The sequence below is a fragment of the Panicum virgatum genome, chromosome 9N (assembly GCF_016808335.1).
Source record: "Panicum virgatum strain AP13 chromosome 9N, P.virgatum_v5, whole genome shotgun sequence".
In the NCBI taxonomy this organism is placed as follows: Eukaryota; Viridiplantae; Streptophyta; class Magnoliopsida; order Poales; family Poaceae; genus Panicum; species Panicum virgatum.
The window spans coordinates 40,612,003-40,619,426 of NC_053153.1; the positions used below are offsets into that span (position 1 = coordinate 40,612,003).

At 49.5% G+C, this 7,424-nt stretch overlaps 1 non-coding gene across 1 annotated transcript; it reads left to right on the plus strand.

Moving 5' to 3' along the window:
- Nucleotides 1-5,534: 5,534 nt before the first annotated feature.
- Nucleotides 5,535-5,641, plus strand: LOC120693565. Its single transcript, XR_005683028.1, has one exon. It is a non-coding gene; the product is annotated as a small nucleolar RNA R71 (small nucleolar RNA).
- The last annotated feature ends 1,783 nt before the right edge of the window (nucleotides 5,642-7,424 follow it).

The following is a 7,424-nucleotide window of genomic DNA, read 5'->3' on the forward strand; positions in this document are numbered from 1 at the left end:
GCACCCCTTACCCTACCCAGCGCCGCCGCCAGGAGGCCATCGCCCCTGCATGCCCCTACTTGCCTCCTCATTCCCCGGTGTGCTCCCACCGCCCATGGTCCAGCCTCGAACAGATCGATGCCGCAGAAGTCGAGCAGAAAAGCTATCATCGTCAGCTGCTTCAGAAATCCCCGACAAACCCCCCCTGCGTGGCATGCCTTGCCTCTCCGTGCGGCCGTGGTGCCGTGCCCCTGCAGGCATGGCCCTCGCGAGGCCAACGAAGTACCTCGCCGCCACCGCAGTTCGTTTTCCTTCTCCATGCTGCCCTACGTACCTGGCTAACATTGATCCTCCGTAGCCTCATGGGCACACAGGAAGGCTCATCCTTTTGGTTGCCGTCATTGGTTCAACCTGCTAGTCCTGCATCAATTAATCTATCACGTCATGCCAGGATGTGTTGGAGCCCAGAACAGCTGCTGCACCCCTCGCCTCACTCCCTCTCGCTCATACTCGGCGGCGACCTGAGGAGGAAGATGAACAGCACGATATCGACGATGAACGCCCTGTATGTTGGCCTTTTCATTTAACACAAATTGGCACCTTACAATGGAGGACGTACATGGCTATTTATCACCCGTGCACACACCCTGGAGCCACGGCCTCCATGCATGCGCTCGACACGATCCATGCGCCACGGCCTCCACGACTCCGCGCGTCGCGCGCTCGACCCGGCCGCATCCTGCATGAACGGCTCCACGTTCCCAGCCTCCATCATCTCCTGTCTTCACGCCTAAGCTCCTAGACTCGATCAACACGACTCGCTAATCACCTACGACCTGGTCAGCCTCACCAGCTCCTTGCATGACGATCATGAACGATCACACAACATGCAAACATGCAGCGAGCCAACATGTGCCACCCCGCAGCAACCTCTAGCACAGCAGCGCCGTGGCCCGCGAATCAGAGGTTGCAGCATGCGCAGCGCACCACACCGCGACCCAAACTCGCTATCCCCACCTGGCAGCTCCATCTCCTCCGCAGAGCAACAACCACGCCCGTTCTGCCGAGATCCCCGGCGGGCCTTCCATCCGGGCACGACTCCCCAAGATCATCTGAGTCGCTTTATAAACGGCGCCCCGCACCCCTTGAACTCTAGCCTCCCTTCACAAGCCTCCCCCAGATCCTAGAATCGCCGCCACGTTCCCGGAGCCGGAGCCGGTGCACGGCGCTCGCGTGGTCCGGCCGCTCCAGTTCGCTGCAGACCTGCAGTTGCTCGCCTCGGACCAAGGAACCAGGCCGGCCACCTCCTGTATTTTCGCTGAGACCCTTCGCCAGTGAGTGGGGTTCTTGCCGCAATTCAGCACCGCCATTGGCTTTTTGACCACCCTGACTGTTTCTCTGTGACCGCAGTCGACCCTCGCACGCGTTCGAGGGAGTTGGAGGCCGAAGCTGCATCACATCGTCCGCGCCGAGAACCTCGCTGAGTCGTGGCCGCCGCTCGACGTCGCCCGTTGTCGCCGTTCCAGGAAGTCCCAGTTCAAGGTCTCCTCGTCTCGAGATTAGTCCACGCCGTCGCAGCCCTCCCCAGTGCCCTAGGTGAGTTCCCCGTGCCGAGAGCTTTCCGTTTTGCCGCTTCCGGGCGTTTTCCGTGGAGCGTAGATCGATCTAGGGTTGTAGCATAGAGCCATGTGCACACGTTCATGGAGGTCTGTCCCTGCGCTTCAGAACGTGAAGCGTTCTGTTGGCCAGAGGAAGAAGAAGGTCCATCAGCCGTCCGATCTAAAACCCACGGGGTAGATTAGATCAGGAGATACCCCTTCGTGTGGACCTGGTTCACCGTAGACCGCAGTTCACTCTTCTCTGGTCCATGGAACCCGTAGACCGAGTTCACAGCACAGTGCACAACATATCCCCCACGTGAAGGCTGCTGTGCACATGCCACTTTTGCGTTTCAGCCCCTGTCCTTAGTCGTTATTGCAGCACAACTTTTCTGTGTCTTGCTAATCTTGTCTTCTAGCCCCTGAATACCTTATTAATCACTATTTTGGTCCTAATTCCGGGCGCTGCACACCAGAACTTGTTCTGATGCAAGTTTTCGGGGTACTGTTTAATCCCTGTGATTTGCGCAGTATTTCAGATAAACCCTTGTATCTTATAACGCTTATATCTTTTTATTTATAGCTCCGTTTTTACTGGTTCTTGCGCTCACGCGATCGTTGTAACGCGTAGAATAGTTCTAGCATAGTTTTGTTTGCTGTTTTCATGTATTGTTGTACTGTTTCTTAGTGTTTACTCTTGTTTGCTTGTATGTTTATGTTGTGGACTTGTTTTGGCGTTGCGATCGTGAGTAGACGTTGAGCTACCGGAGGAGCACAGTACCAGGAGCCATCTTTAGAGCAGTTTTGAGCAGCAGGAGAACTTTGAGGAAGGCAAGTATAACATGAACACCACCTATCATTTTAAATACATTTTCATACTGCATTTTTATACTGTATGCCTATAAGGATTTCCTAGCCACTTTATATCCTTTGGGTTGCATTTTGGTTAGTTGTGCTAGGTGTCGCGCTATAACACACTTGGTCCTTTTTAATTAATTTGATTAATGGTATATGCAACTTAATTCTGAGAGTGGCCCTCTGTGTGGCTTGAGTGGCTCACGTCTCGTTAAATTTGGTTTTGTTAGAAACATGGTTTAGGGGGCCAGCACGGTGCTTACTGCCTGGTTGGCCACTCTCCATAAGGACCGGTTCATAGAGCGACAACCTGGGACAACAGCGCTACCACAAGACTGGAATGGGACGGTCTTGGCTTACTAATTAGGCCATTTTGGTTCGGGAGTAACTTACCGACGGGACAAGAGGGGAGTCGAGCTTCAATGGTGGCCAGGCTACGAGGCTTGGTCTGCGTACCCCTCGAGGTGGGTACCATCGTTGCATTGCCTGAATCCTTAGCAATTACACCTTACCAACGTGTCCTTTGTAACGGCCTCGTAGTGAGTTTGCTAGTCATCTCACCTAAGGAAGTGTGATGAACAACTAGCGTAGCTCATGACTTGTGGGTAAAGATGTGCAACCTCTGCAGAGTGTAAAACTGGTATACTAGCCGTGCTCACGGTCATGAGCAGCCCAGATCCTCCTTTTGATTAGTGGGGTTATCTCCTTCCGACGAGGGGGGTGCCTGTCGGGGTTACCTTGGTGGTTTCGGTTTGGTTCTCAGTAGTGACATGTTTAATCTTGATTAATTACTATGTAACTGGGTTTATGGTAATTCATCAACTTGTAGTAAATAGCTTTAATAAAATTTTGCCAAGACTTAAAAGCTAATGCAGTCAGTCAGCCAACCTAGAGCCTCATAGTTTGTGTTATACTTGTTGAGTACAAGTTGTGTACTCACTCTTGCCAACTCTACTCTTTTTCCTCTTGGGGACACTCTACTGCTGCTCAGTTCCTGCCGACGCGAGGGAGTTCTCTCAGCGCTTCCAGGACTACGAGGTCTTCTAGGCGTTCGTCTCCCAGTCGACATCCCTGTGGCGCCCTGCTCAGCTTCCGGCGAGAGTTATCGTTTATATATTACGCTTCCGCATACTCTGTACCAGACTTTTGTCATTAATGTAATAAATAACATACGTATTCGCTTTATTATATCTTTTTACGTGATATGTGCTATGATATACTGTTCATTCTGTTGTATGTACGTGTGACTTGATCCTGGCACGTATATGATTGCTCGGTTTATGTCCATTTATAATCCGGGTGTTACAGTGGCCCCCTGGTGCCCCCCTTCGGCCTGGTGCTTCCTCAACGGTTAAGTTCTTTGAAAATATGGTGCACGGCCAAAATTTTGCTCGAAAAGATGTCCACATTATTTTTCCCAAAGGATTAAAAACTTAGAAAATATTTTTGGTCTTTTTGTAAAAAGGGAAAAATGCTAGAAAAAATTCCAGCATGTAGAAAAGAATTTTGAAATTTCAAACATGCAGTGGAGAAAAACAAATAAGGTGCAAAGAAAATGTTGAAAAGCGAAGAAAGCAAATATAAGATAAATACCAATTTACCTTTGGCATGGGCGCGTTGTTTAAAGTCCGATGTGCACGACTTTTCTCCATCATTCTTACCATTCGTCGGTTCGACCTGGAGAACTGGACGAGGTCGAACTCTCGACCTTATGCCACACCTTCTTTTCCTTCTTCTTTCTTTTAGGTGCGGAGGGTCGTTGTTCTGGCTGGGGTTCTGGTGCACCCCAGAGTGCTTGCCCTTCACTGTCTTGTTGGATCATGAAGCGCTGCTCTTCCTTCTTCTTGAACCTGAAAAACATATCCTCCCTTCCGATACAAAAACAGATTTCTCCCTTTCCGACATCGATCCTTGCCTTGGTAGACCTTAGAAAAGGTCGCCCAAATACGAGGTAGACTCCGAGGTCGCCCTCCATATCCATTACCACAAAGTCGGCAAGGACGAAGGAGTCTCATACTCGTACAAAAACATGTTCGGCTATCCCTTCGGGATACCCAATGGTTGAATCTGCAAGCTGTACGAGCATAGTTGTTGGGGGAAAGAGCAGGATATTCAAGTAGTTCATATATTACCTTGGGCATTATATTCACACTTGCCCCCAGATCGCATAGGCATCGCTCGAAGTGTTTGATGTAGATTGAGCAGCTGATCATGGGGACCCCTGGATCCTCTTGCACCGCTGCCACCATGCCATCCCAAACGTCGTTCCTTGGGGGATAGTACCTACTTGCATGGTTATTGCATGGTGGCCTTCGGGACGAGTTATCCCGTCTGGTAGACACCATGCTGACATTTTCAACGGGAGACTCGGGTTGCCCCGAGATCTTCCCATTCTCAACAGCAGGTAATGAAGCAGCAATTTGTGCAAGCTGGGTTTCGATCATTTTCTTGAAACTTAACTGGTTTTTAAGAGTAGAAGACAAAGCTTCAAGTTTAACATTTAAACTTTCCAGGGATTTATCATTGGCCAAGAGCTTTTTATTTATATTTTCATTGATTTGAACTTGGCCAAGAACAAGTTCTCTCAAGGGAGGTTGGTTTGAATTGAAATTCGAATTATAAGAAGAATTGTAGTTATTACCTCCCTGAAAAGGTGGACGTGGATGGTTCCACCCCTGGCCTCCTTGTTGTGGACGATACCCGTTGTTGTTGTTGTTGAGGTAGGCGCAGTCTTCACAAGTTTCGGGGTAGTCATTCCCTGAGTGTCCATCATTACCACAGACTTCGCACGTGAAGTGCGATTCCATGGCACGAGCATAGTTTTCTCTATGCTTCTTGAATTCGGCCCATTCGCCGAGATGCTTCAGTAGGAGGTCCAGTTTGGCAACGATCATATTCATCTCCTTGACAGTATGCATGCCCTTGGTGCAGGGTTCGAGTCGTTCATCGCTCCACCCCTGATTGGAGACCATCTTCTCAACCAATTCTTTCGCTTTGGTGATAGTCAGGTCGAGGAAGGCTCCCCCAGCAGCGGCATCAATATTGGCTCGAGATGTCGTTGTGAGCCCGTTGTAGAAGCTTTGCAGGACGAGCCACACGTCCATGCCATGATGAGGACAGGCCAGGATGTATTCCTGCAGCCTCTCCCAAGCTTCTGGGATGGATTCCATCCCCATCTGCTAGAAACTTGATATTTTCCCGCGCAGGGCAATTGTTTTGCCCAGTGGGAAGAATTTTGCGAGGAACGCCTTGGAGCATTTGGCCTAGGTGTCGATGTCCTTTTCCTTATAAAACCACTATTTTGCCTTCCCTAGGAGGGAAAAGGGAAACAGACGAAGCTTGGCAAAGTCGGCGGCGACACCCCGTATGACAACGGTGTCGCAGAGCTCCAGAAAATTCTGCAAATATGCATTTATGTCCTCATTTGGCTTGCCACAGAATGGGATAGCCTGCACCATGTTGACGAGGCTTGATTTGAGCTCGAAGTTCATATCCCCGACATTGATGTTGGAGCCAGTGGCCACATTGTCGTTGGAGGGGACAGAGAACTCGCGGAGAGTCTTTTCAGCCATAGCCTCAAGAACGAGTGGTGCTTCCGAAATGGGTTCCTGTGCCGGGAGGATAGCGAGAGGAGGAACGACGCGAGGTCGTGCCCTTCTCACGAGCCTCTCTAGATTGTCTGTGTAGTTTTTCCTGCAGGGAGAAACCGGTCATACACTACCCCTGTCTTCTTTTCAAATCAAAAATAAAAGAAGACATAAAGTGACATTAGCCTGAAAGAGTAAAGACTATATCCTGAGTACAAGGCCTAAGTTAATATCAGCACAATATCTTTGTTCAAATGCCATCCCCGGCAACGGCGCCAGAAATGCTTGTTGACATTTCTTAACGCAATCACTAGCAATGGTTAATTCTTAGCAACAGCGCCAGAAATGCTTGTTGACATTTCTTAGCGTAATCACTAGGAATGGTTAATCCTTAGCAACAGCGCCAGAAATGCCTGTTGGCAGTCCTTAGTGCAATCACTAGAAATGAGGGCGCCTAACCTATCCTAGCAACTACACCCAAGAGGTGCCACTCTCGTGGTATAATCAATACAATTATATATGGATCCGCAAGCGCACGGATATACCGTTGTAGCATTTCACCCGGAGAGTAAGGGTATCGTCATTTATTTGTGTCCCAAAGGACGGCAGTGGCAAAGGTATTGTGCTCAACATTATCCATGACATTGTGCCTCAAGCAATAGGCAAGACTCTAACAGGGGTAAGTACAGATAAAGAATAAGTAAGGGTAATGCGATACAGCACACATCCACACTCCAAGAGGAAGGAATAAAGGAGAGAAACTATAAAACAAAGAACTACTCTATCATACGTCAAGTCAGCTGGAGCTTATGCTAGGTTAGGTGTCCTAGTGCTTCTATCCAAAGCTGGGGTCATGTTAGATCATGGTTAGGACTGCAGGTGCCAGGAAAATGGGATAGTGGGGAGAAAGTCCCTCACCGGAGTACATCCAGTCCCGTTACCTCTTTGCATGATCTCCTACACCGAACCCAAACATCGGGGAGTACGCTAAACGCAACACCGCTGTTACGCCGGACAGACAAGGCTGTCACCACCTGCCGTCTACACCAGTCACACCGTGGAGCACGGTCATATCCGAAGGATTCCGCATACCTGAGCACCACGCTCGTGTATGAAGTCACTACTCTAGTGCCCCCAGGTTTCCCATCCTTCGGATGGACGAGTAAAACACTAGAGCAAGCCCGAAAGCACAAAGAACCTCTATCCGTACCCGGATCATCTGGCCTAACCAAGACCGTAGCATAACTTATGAACGAACTAAGCATGGATTGATAAACTATCAAGATAGTAAAGCAACCATGGCAAAACTCTATATTATGAATAGAAGTCTGACAAGTCGGATACAAAGCCATACCAGGAGCCGAGGATTGCTCAACGACCCTGAGGAAGACTTGCTCGCTAAAGA